The 12,254-nt window shown below is 40.6% G+C and overlaps 1 protein-coding gene across 3 annotated transcripts in view; it reads left to right on the plus strand.

Annotated features, from left to right (window-relative positions):
* Window positions 1–12,254, plus strand: part of PEAK1 (pseudopodium enriched atypical kinase 1) — a 196,908-nt gene that overhangs the window by 86,338 nt on the left and 98,316 nt on the right. For all 3 annotated transcript variants that reach the window (XM_067534698.1, XM_067534700.1, XM_067534699.1), the window contains exon 3: window positions 5,136–5,313. The gene's annotated coding sequence lies outside the window, so the exon portion shown is untranslated. The remainder of the gene's footprint in view (window positions 1–5,135; window positions 5,314–12,254) is intronic.

Consider the following 12,254-nt stretch of genomic DNA (forward strand, 5'->3'; position numbering starts at 1 on the left):
TTCCTAGCCTCCACCGAAAGCACTCTTGGAGGGTGTTGAACAAGATGCAGTACGTGCTCCACTCCACACCGGTAGAGGGGAGCAGAAAGAGGCAATGGCCCCTTTAAGAACTGGGAATGTGTGCGCTTTGCTGTTTGCACAGTCACATTTTACTCAGGATGCCCAAGCAGCCTTATGAGAATGTTAAATTATCGTCTTTGCCCCCCACTGTATCGGATCACCAATAAAACTTTTCTGCTTTAAAAAAAACATTACTCTTTATTCATTGCGAGCTCGGGGATTGTCGGCAGGGAAAGAAGGGGAGGGGAACGATGATGCGAGGGTGGGAGATGGGAAGGAAAGGCACAGCACTGACAGAGATGTACATTACTGCAATTCATTGCAAAAATGGGTTTTTGGTGCTTCCCTGAGACGCAGCGCTCTGTGATTTGCTCTCAACGTACCACTGGTATCTGGCTGCTCAAAATTTGCAGCCAGCCTATCAGCCTCCATGACTATACCCTGCAGGAACTTCCCCCCTTTGTTTCACATACATTATGGAGCACACAGCAGGCAGAGATAACAGTTGGGATGTTGCGTTCACTGAGGTCTAACCTAGTGAAAGAACTGCACTATCTTGCCTTTAAGCAGCCAAATGCACATTCCACCATTCTGCACTTGCTGAGCCTATTATTGAAACACTCCTTGCTGTCCAGGTACCCAATGTAGGGCTTTATTAGCTAGGGGAGCAAGGCGAAGGCAGGATCCCCCAGGATCACTATTGGCATTTCAACGTCACCAATATTTATATTTTGGTTAGGGAAGAAAGTGCCGACCTGCATCTTTTTTAACAGACCTGAGTTTCTAAAGATGCGCACGTTATGCACCTTTCCAGACCACCCCACACTGATGTTGGTGAAAAGTCCCCTGTGATCAACAAGGGCCTGCAACACCGTTGAGAAGTATCCCTTTTGGTTTATGTATTCTGTGGCAAGGTGGTCCGGTGCTAAGATAGGGATCTGCATCCCATCAGTCGCCCCATCACAGTTTGGGAACCCCATTGTGGCAAACCCATCCACTATGTCCTGCACGTTTCCCAAAGTTACTACCCTTCTTAGCAGAAGTCTATTGATGGCCCTGCACACTTGCATCACAGCAGCTGCCATGGTGGATTTACTGACTCCGAATTGATTCCCAACTGACTGGTAGCAGTCTGGGTTGCTAGCTTCCACAGAGCAATGGCTACTTGCTTCTCCACTGTCAGAGCAAGTCTCAAGTGAGTATTCATGCGCTTCAGGGCTGGGGACAGCTCTGTGCAGAGTTCAATGAAAGTGGCCTTTCGCATACAAAAGTTCTGCAGCCACTGCTTATCATCCCAATCTTCATGTGATGCAATCACACCAGTCACTGCTTGTTTCATGGGACCAGAAGTGGTGCTCTACTGACTGAAGATGCTGCGTGACAGCATGCAGCAAACAGGAATTGTTTCGCTCTCTGGCAGGGATGGCCAACCAGTCAGAGCCAAAGAGCAAAAAAATAGCTGTTGGTAATGTAAGAGCCACATTTTCCTTACCCTCTGCTGACAATTCATGCTGATCCCTCATTTTTGGCGGCAGCTTTTCAATTTCACTTCTCAATTGACAAGCTCCCCTCCTCTCTTATCTTCCCAACAATTGGCAGTAATCAGTCAATTTCGGGGGCGGCTTGTCAATTTCACTTTCCCCTCCACCACTGCTTGTCAATTTCGGAGCAAAGAGCTGCATGCAAAGAATTGCGTGTGGCTCGCGAGCCGCATTCAGAGAAGCAAAGAGCCGCGTGTGGCTCGCGAGCCGCATTCAGAGAAGCAAAGAGCCGCGTGTGGCTCGCGAGCCGCATTCAGAGAAGCAAAGAGCCGCATTCAGAGAAGCGAAGAGCCGCATGTGGCTCGCGAGCCGCAGGTTGGCCACCCCTGCTCTATGGCACGTAGCAGGGCGGCTTCAGTAACATCGTAATTTTCAGCGCTGCAGCTCATGTTTTGCCCCTGAAAATACTGCAGAATAAGTCGGGAGGTGTTTGTGATGCTCACAATGATAGTGCACAGCTGAGTGGGCTCCATGCCTTCCTGGCAATGGCATGCATGCAGCAGAGACGAGTTTGGAAAAATGGCACAAAAAAGTTTCTGTTTTGGACGAGAGGGGTGGGGGGTATGCTGTATCATGGGAGGGTGACGACCTTCCCAAAAGGCACTGCTGGTAGTTGCACTGTGGATAGCTACAAGGCAAGTGCGGCTGGTGGGGATTATCAAGGCAAGTGCGGCTGGTGGAGATGCAAATCCACGACACAATGTGCATGGTGTGATCACGCGCCTCCAACTTCGTAAGTTTGGTGGGTGAAAGTCGACTGAAATTAAATCAACTTCACTCCACAGTGTAGACATACCCTATGACACCTGACAGAAAGTTGGAACTAGAAGTGATAGGAGAGCACCAGTCATGGAGGCTCTACAGAGCCATTCTTGTAATTTCCCCTTTAATATTTTGGTACTCAGCAGCTCAACTTTAAACAGCATTTTTTTGATGTACAAAATCTAGATGAAAGGTAGATTTTAACTCATAAGAGTAAAATGTCTTTTCTCCTGAAATCACAATTTTTGGGGGTTCAGTTTTGATGTGCAGGCCTATTTTCTTCACACTATCCTAATGAAGGTAATGATTGCAAAATTGAAGTGTTCCACTGGCTACTCAACTACTACAGGACTTCAACAGAATTTTGGCTGTCATTTAAAACCAAGTAATTTTCTAGACCTTGTGGTTATGGAGAAAAGCTTAAAAATGTGAGCTGAGAGCACCCTAAAAGGTCAAAAGACAGAAGACAAATCCCATCCCCCCCCCCCCCCCCCCCCCCCCACACACACACACACACACACACACTTATTTTTTTTTAAAATCATGATTTTTAAGTCAAACTCATGATTTTGGGGGGGCTGTGCCTTGTGTTTTTGTTGTTTTTAACATATAGGGTTTGCAAGACTGCTATTTTCAACTTTGCCTCCTTCTCCTGTAATCAGTGACTTTGACACAGACAGGCATTGTGACCTTTTAATTTGAGAACAAGACTAGAAGTCAAGAACACCTAAGTATCAATTCCTGTTTTGACAGTGACAACCTCAATTACTCCATCTGTAAAATTATGATAAAGTTTTTCACATAGCTGTTGCGAGGAATAGTTAATGTTTGTTTAAGTCTGACACTTAAAAGTGCTAAACAAGGGCTTGTCTTCACTTACCTCTGAGGTTCGGTGGAAGTCTACCGGAATTATGCAAGCTACGCAAAAAACTTGCGCAACTCCCGTCGACTTCTCTGCTTCTCTTCTGCGCGCTGTCTTCACTGCACTGTGCCAACGGGAACAGCATTCCCATCGACATAGCACTACTCTACTTGAGGAGGTGGTCTTAATATGTCGATTTCTGGATCAACTGAGCGGGCCTTCACTGACCACTCAGTAGATCCAGAGAAGTCGATCTGACAGCGGTGAATTTGCCCCCGTCATTGAAGACATAGCCTAAGTGCTCAGTATACTGTACTATTGATGAAGTTTGTATTTATTTGCTTCAGTAAATCCCACCTGCCCCCTTTCATTTTATATCTGTTGATTATTTCCTTTCCCTGCATATAAGGTAGGATTCTACAAATATTAATATCTATTAATACTATTAATATAATGTCTGTTGTGTTGTGGCTCTTTCCCCTCACAAAATATAAGCATGGTTTAGTCTCTCTCCTCTTAAAAACAATCATCTATCCTACACCCCATTTGACACCCAGTACCATCTCTTCTCCCTTTCATTCCTAAACTGATTGAATGCACTGTCTACAATCACTGTCTGGAGTTCCTCTCCACCAACTCTATCCTGGAACCTCTCCAGTCTGGTTTCCACCCTGTGCACTATACTTGACACCACATTTGCCAGTCTCTGATTACATCCTCTACCTTCCTTGACTTGTTAGCTGTCTTGTTACAAGGCTGGGGTGTGGACTTCATGTTCCTCTCTGGGTTTATAACAGGTACAGGTGAATGGAAGACAGACAGCACCACTGCACTTAGGATCCCCAAAAGAAGCTCATAATTAGAGAGTGCCTAAAGTTGCAGCTGCACCACCTGAAGTACCACTTCTGGTTTGTGTACCCAGAATTGGAAATTACTGCCTTTCCCTATTAAAAAGAAGAATTGGGAAGGGATCAAGAAAGGAAATGAGAGGAGAAAATGATCCCTTCACACCACCCAAACCATCTTGCATGTTTAACAATTGCCTGACTGATAAGACTCATATTTTTAAGTACCCTTCATGCTTGGGAGTCCATAAACACAAACATATTTTCTCAAATACTGTCTGTTTTTTAGCAGGGGAAGGGCTATCCAGCTTTCCTGATTAGGCACTGATATAGTGTGAGATAGTGTGTATGCAAGTGAGAATGAGAGAGTAATGCATAGACACACATCTGGAAGCAGTCGTTCAAATGAACAGTTAATTGGGTTAATTAATTTATTAGGTTAATCTGATGTATTTTTAAAAAAATATAAATTTAAATGAACACTACACCTTCTCAACATTGTACACCTGATAATACCAATTGTATAAATATTTTTTCCTAAATTTAGGTCTGTGGTATGAATTACCAAAAAAATGTTTAGAATGCATTCACAGTTTATAGCACAAAAATAAACTTAGTAAAAATATTTCAAAATTAAGTGTTCTAGCTATGTTCATATTCTAAGTTAGTTTTTTGGGGAGGTTTTTGGTGATGGAAAAATTAAATGTTACAATGATCTGATTTGTGTGAAAAAATGAAGCCCTGTGCATGATTAAGCAGTCTTCAGAAAGGAAACTAAAGCAAGTTAGAAAAACAAAGCAACAACTGTCCAAGTGCTATTCTTATTTTTGGTGGTCATTTGATACTAGGGTGTAGTATGGAGAGTTGTATAAATCTGTTCAGGCCTTTCACCTTGGAAAGAGAGCCCAATTCCAAATGAGTAAGATTAAGTAGAGGTCTCTGTTCAAATATTCATTACAGAATGTGAAAGATTGGGAGGGTGCAAGGGGAAGGGAAAATTTATTAGATCATATTTGAAACCTGTTTAAACTACAGCAGAGTTAACATTTCATCTTTCTTTTGCAGAAAACATTGCTTTCTGGTCTGTAGTTGCAAAGAAAAAGAGGTGAAAGAAGAAAGAAATCTGCCTTGGATAAATTGGAAGCACTTTGATTTTTCAAAGGGATTTAGTACCAGCTGCTACAGAAGGTTTTATGAAGCCACCTTTGGCACCGGAATGGATGAAATACTTCAAACCTAAATGGTAACATTAATTCTTCCATCATTTTATTTCCCTGGTGTAGCCCCCTAAGATAACTTGTACAGATTATAAAGGATTTTCTTATACTAGTTAGGCTTAAATATAGTAATCTTAAAACAGCTAAATTCTGGATAAATCTGTAATTTTGCAACTTGCATTTATTACAATGAAGTTGGCAGTTTTAGCTTCTATATCTGCTGTTTGTTTAAGGCTTAAAACCCATATTTTTTGGTAGCTTTTCTTCCTTTGGGATAGGAAAATGAAGATAAAGGCTTGATCTTACTCTATAAGTAACTATGGCTTTCTTCTAAACACATCTAATGAAACAACTGTTCAGAATTTGCCATGTGCATTTTTTGTCCCTGTTTACATTTATTTCACAAATAACTTTTTAAAACCGTTTGTTTCAATAACACAAGCCACATTTACTATGTTCTTTGGAAAGGAATATGAACCCACTGTATTTTTCTCGCTTCTCTTCCCATTTTCCCTCTCTCCACTCTCCCCCCCAGTTTCTTGCTTTGTTCTCATCTTCTTTCCCTCTCATTTCTTTCCCCATTTTCAACATCACCTCCTATGATAATCCCTCCCTCTTGTTATCTCTTTTCCTTCTTGTTCTTTTACACTTGACTTCCTGTCTTTTTTATCCTGTCCTCCCTGCTTCTCTCACTCTTTCTTTCTCAGACTTGATGTGTCTAAAATATGCCAAGATATTAATGATGATTACACTGTCTCAAGGATTACCTTATATCAAACACATGCTGGACAATAATTCAAAAACATAAATTTGTCTCTTTATTATTCCAATACAGATAAAATTCTTAATGTAGTTCTTCGGAGGAAGAAGAACTTGCCTATTTCTGTTCATAAATAGCCCTCAAGTATTTTCCAATCAGTGCCCTTCTTCAGTCATATGAACAGACAATTTGTACATTTCAGAAAAGGTAGAAAGAATATTTTCACTGTTCTATAACATTGGGAGGATTATCTTTTGGCTTTCCTATTCCCACTAGGCATGCACAAGCATTAGCTTTTTTTGGGGGTGAATTTTTAGCTATTAGTTGTGGTATGGTAAAGTATACAAAGCAAGATTGAAGTTGTAATAGAGAGAGCCTGGAGCAAGATAGGAGATATAAACCAGAGGCTTTGAACCAAAGTCAGGCCATGTATTAAAGCAGATGCTTACAAGTTCACTCTTTAGTACATGAACTTAGCATAGTTGTTGCCAGTGTACTAGGCACTAGATACTTAGGTAAATATATTCCAGTCAGTACAGGTACATCCTAGTCAAGTACAAGATAAGATGGTTTGACAAAATAATGAATAGGGATATTTTGTGCAAGATTATCAGGAACCAAGGGGAGGTAACAAAAAGTTATAATGAAATACATAGGTAGTGTGTAAGTTGTGTTTGTTAGTTTTTTGTGTCAGCCTATAAATGACTGGGTACTTTGCCTTAATTGTTTTTTTGGCGAGGGGGCAGCAGAAAGTTCCGCCGCTGACTGAACCGTTCCTTGCCACAGGGCACTCGTGTTAGTGTACCTTTAACCATGGAGCCAGGGCACTAGGATTGTGTTTTGATGGCAATAAACCTGGCTGAGTGCCTTCATTACTGAACCGTGCCTGTGGCCTTTCTTTATGAGTAATATCGAAGTCTGTTGAACTAACATGCTGCACTATCTACTAATAACATTGAAGCTTCAAGGACAGAAGCACTGAGAAGCCTAAACAGTGCTATCGAGATGACAACATTTCAGCCTCCACTCTTAACCAAACATGGTAGTACTATCAAGGTCTGCTGAACCAGCTATCTGTACAAAGTAGGGAAAGCACACAGAAAGAACACACAAACACGCAAGTCAACTGACAACAGAAGTATGTATAGAATTCATAGTATGGCAAATTCTGTCAGAAACTTCTGTCTAACGCTTAGAAATATATAAGCACAGCATGAAAAAACTGATTTTCTCACATCTTCTCTAACACTTTTTAAAACTGGACTGATTCTACTAACTTATTTTATGCTGAAGGTCACCAAACAGCTGTTTATATTGTAATGTCTTTGTGAGTGTCAAACTGGGTGAGATTTGAACCATGTACCAAAAAGTGAAAGGGTTTTAGTTTTCCAAGGCAGTGTCAAAAAGAGAACCTCATCTTAGGTCTCTCAGATGATTCTTCTCCTTGGAGCTTTTATTCAGTTTTCAAAGCCCTGTGCAGACCTTCTTTTGAACAGCTTAATACTACTCCCATTCCATATTGTCCTGGAGAGTGACTTTTTTTTTAGTGGCAATAATTTCAACTCACGTTATCCTTGCTTTCCTGCTCATACCTCCTTATTTCGGTCATTCACCAAGATAAAGTCATCCATAACCATTCCTATGACTTGTCTGTGCTGGGGATTTTGCACCATGTGGCTAAGCTAATATAGTAGCACTATTCCAGAATAAAAAGTTACTTGGACCAGTGCAGCTTATTCTGGTTTGAAAGGAAGAAACTGGTGCTGTTTAAATATTCATAGTGCAAAAGATGCTTTTTATTTGCACAGGACCCTAGAAGTTAGAGACCTTCCTTTTTTCTGTTATATTTAAAGGGGGAAAAAGTCTATTAGTATCTCATTTTGATTCTGATAGAATAATTAGAGCCTGCATTTCGGAGTCTTACAAAGATAGTTGTGCTCCCTTGCTTAATCAGACACAGGTGCTCACTACACCCAGGCATCATTGGCTGAGTGAATTAAAACTTCAGTGGGACAGTTGTGCAGGGTTGCCACAGTGCAGTCTCTTCATACTTTCTCTGAATTTTGTAGATTAAGTACTTGTCTACATGGCGCATTAGTCTGCATCAGTGGAGTGTGAATTCTAATGTGCACCACCAGCATGTTATGCACTAACTAGACCCTTCTGGTGCATAGTTAAAGTTCCCTAATGCCCGATAATCTAGTACTTTTTGAAACAGGACAACATTAATATGCACTGGGGAACTTCGTTTGTGCCAGTAGGGTTCATACTGGCCAGTTAATGTACAGCACACTGGCGGTTATTGGAATGTACACTCCACTGTACATGAAAACTGTAGCTCAAAAAGTAATTAGGTGTAAGTCATTTCTCCTTTTCAATGGAAAGATTTAAAAAAAAATATTTCCTGTCCTTTCCCCATATGGTGCTTCAGCTCCTCTTTCTTTTTGCCTCTTGTCTTTTTGCAGATTTTTATAAAGGCTAACTTCTGTTTAACTTGCACTTCTAAAAAAGAGCAAGAGGAGGAGGAGCCAGCTCAACTTTGAACACCTTCATTTGCCCAAAGTGCACAACTATAGCAGATTAGAGAGTTTATTAATTTTAGAAGCCATATTAAAATCTAGTATGTCCCCAAAAATATCAGAGTGGTATGTTATGATAATGTAAATCCCAAACCCACATGTATTTTCCTATTAAAAAAAAAAAGGTACCACACTGACATGTCTTACTGAACAAGACAGCATGTGAATGCAAACTTGAGTCTGTGACTGCAGTTATGTCAGAGTAACATTACAAAGGACTTGAAGCATTCTAGCCATCAGAGAAGCCTCTTTGTCTATGCCTGTATTGTACCATTGCTGCCTGCAGTTCAACCATTATATTTTAATCTTGCATTGTGTATGTCAGAGGTCCCCAAATTGTGGGGCATACCACCTAGGGGGCACAGAGGAACATTCAAGGGGAGCAGCAGGGCCTGGACCAGCCCCCATGTGGGGCAGGGAGGGAGCACCACTCAACCGCACTCTGCCCCCAGCTGTGGCCCTGGCCTTCAGCCCCTCACCCCGCCCCCAGCTGCAGCCCCTGGCCCAGCCACAGTTCTGCTTCCAGCCTCCGGCCCAGCCCCAAATTTGCCCACAGCTGCAGCCCCTAGCCCCTCTCCCAGCCACAGTTCTGGCCCCGGCAATGGCCCCGTTCCTCAGGGAGGGGCCACGGACAAGGGATAAGGGGGGTATAACATAAAAAGTTTGGGGACCACTGGTGTAGATGTTTAGAAAAGCATTTGATTGTGAAGAACTTTAGTTGGGGAAAAAATCATTTCTGATAGCTTATATCTGCACTCAAATTAGATTTTTCTTTACTACTAAAAGTTTAATAATGGTGAATGAGCTGGAACAGCCAGAGGATGCCAGCTCATTGTCTCTTGGCTCAGGAAGATCCTAACAAGCTGTATAAAGAGGGGTTGTTCTGGCTCAGGAAGTGCTGGAAGAAGCTGTGTGGGAAGAGATCTCCCTTGGGTAGGGAAGAGCTAGGGGTTGCCATTTGGGGAGGTTCCCTCTCAGCTAGACAAATGGACTGACTTGGGTGGGAAGTGCCTAAGGATGCCACGTGGGTGAATTCTTTCTCTATTTGAGAACAGCTGGAGGATGTTGTATGGGAGGGTTCTCTTGGCTCAGGGAACATGTTGTATGGGAGGGTTCTCTCTCGGCTTGAGAAAACATTTTTTCCGCTTGAGTCACTGAGTAAAATCTAAATGAGTAATAAAGCTTCTAAATTAATGTTCAATCGGTTAGAATAATAAAAGTAAATTTTTCATCAGGAAGGAAGACCAGAATAAGGGGAAATAATCTATTAAGAGGAGGAAAACCACCACCTTCTCAGAAACAAAGAAAGGTTGTAGAGAGCTGGGCAATGCCTTTATTAGACAAACTGATTTTGGTCTCCATCTACACAATTTACCCATGAAGACAAACGTTCTGCAAGTGTTAGCAATTCTAGATGCACAAACCTTTCTCTTTTTATTCTTTCGTCTCAAGGATGCTCTTCATTGTATGTATTCAGGATTAATCATTCTGACACGCACATATTATGTGGATCTTCCTATAGAAGTACTGGTTTGTGTACATGAGAGGAAACTGCCCATTGATTCCTGCAGTGCTTTTTTTCCTCCTGGAAACAACCCCAGTTTTGTTTCCTCTCTTTAACTTGACACACAGAGTGAGGAAGGAACACATAAAACATGTTGGTGCTGAAGCAGAATCTGATTTGACTGAAAAAAACATTTTAAAAAATATTTATTGTATATATAGTTGTGTTTTTATGTAGAGGATAGTTGATGGCCTTACGATAGATTTTCTTTAGGACAAGAAAGAACAGTCATAGCTACTAGTCAGACCTTTCTTTCTCTCTTTCTTTCCTTATAATGATCTTACATTTACAAAGCATCTTCAGTCCAGATGGAACTGCCATACAAGACAATAAATAAGATGGTGAACAGATTAACTTTGCAAAGCTGCATAAGAGAAGTTGAGTTTGAAGATCAGTTTGCAGAGAAAGCAGGCTAGGTGCTCGGTGAAGAAGAGATAGGAGGCTATTTCAACCATAAATGGTGTGCTATGAAAGAAAAGCCCAAAAGATGCTTTTGCCCATCTGTGAAATACAGTCCACTTCATGATGGAAAACAGGAACTGTGAAATGATGCCATGTGATACTTTAGGATAAGGAAGGAAGAATACTGCATACCATTTTATTTTTGTTCCTACATTTTCTAAAAATTTTAGAAGTCACATAGGCTGACCTTTACACTAGCCTATTTATTTTATGCACCATCCTGTCTGACATCCAGTAGTTTCTCAGTTTGTAAGTAGCAATACATAAGCTGCAGAAAAGGAGAGGTTATCACCTGTATATAAAAATAAATAAAACCAAGATCCCTGTATAAAATGTGATTGTGGCCTCATTAATGGCAACATACTTATCCTTTTTTTAATTTGCTGCATAATTATACTCCAGATTTAAGATTACATTTTAAAATATAATCTAGCCCTGCAGTTGTGAAGAAAACTTTCAAATTATGAAACAAATGTAAACCAATTTAGTGATGTTTATATGAATCTGCAGACAGACAGTAGCTCTCAGAGGTCTGAAATGCCTATTTCATCTAAGTAGCCTCTTCGCTCTGAAGCCCAATGAGGATACTAAATGTTAATTATTTAGCTGTTGACATTTTAGCAGAAACATCAAGTAAACTTACTACTTCATTATTAAATACAGTGGTAAATATTGTTGTCGAATGTAATAGTTGCTTTCAAGGTTGTTTGGGTGGGAAATGAAGAATTCAAACCCCCCCAGTCCCAAATATACTGTCCCCTCCATTCTTTCTTCAAAAGATGGAATGAAAGAAGAGATGCCTTTCCCACCAGTACCCAAAGCTTCTCAAGTCCACTGACTTCTGGTAGCTTTTAAATATTTTTTCTTTAAATAACTACTTTTTGCATGGTGTTGAAGAAAAGTGTGCATTTCCCTTTTTACTTCATTGCATACCCACAACAGCCTTAATTTCTTGGTTAATATCCAGTTCTACCACATTCTTAATATTGTTTTAACATAGAAAAAATAATTAGTTTTTTCAACCTCAACGGTAAAGTCAAGCCTTCTTTTATCTGAAGAATAATTGAACAGATTGAATTCAAATTTTGTTTTTGAAAAAAGTCCATTAACATTGAGCTGAGACCTTGATTTCCAGTGTTCAGCCCTAAACAGACTTTTCCAGCTGAGTTACAAACTCCTGAAGAAGGTGATTCATAAATGGAAACATTGTCAGGCCTAGTCATAATAAAAAGAAAATATTTATAAAGGGTCCTATTGTAAATTGTATTCATTTCCACAGTGGACTCTTTCTCTGGCTTGCTTTGTGACCTAGCCATTACTTAACTTCTATTCTGAACATATATGAACACTGCCCTCTCACAATTGTGTTAAATATCATATCTTGCTTTTATGCTCATCTGATAAGGAGAGAGATGGTGATTCCTTTCTTTTAAATTAATGCTGATGAAATGGCTGCCTCTGGAAATGTAACGTAAAATCAGCAGGACAGATATTGGCAAGACAAAATGGAAAAAGCATTTAATAGATTTTTGTAGGGTTCAAAACGTGCAGTTACGCTAAGCTAGCCAAAGGCTGCTGTGTTTTACATCCAGACTGTGCTGT

The sequence above is a fragment of the Emydura macquarii genome, unplaced genomic scaffold, assembly GCF_026122565.2.
Source record: "Emydura macquarii macquarii isolate MOO-44397 ecotype Brisbane River unplaced genomic scaffold, CSIRO-AGI_Emac_v2 contig_3451, whole genome shotgun sequence".
Classification (NCBI taxonomy): Eukaryota; Metazoa; Chordata; order Testudines; family Chelidae; genus Emydura; species Emydura macquarii.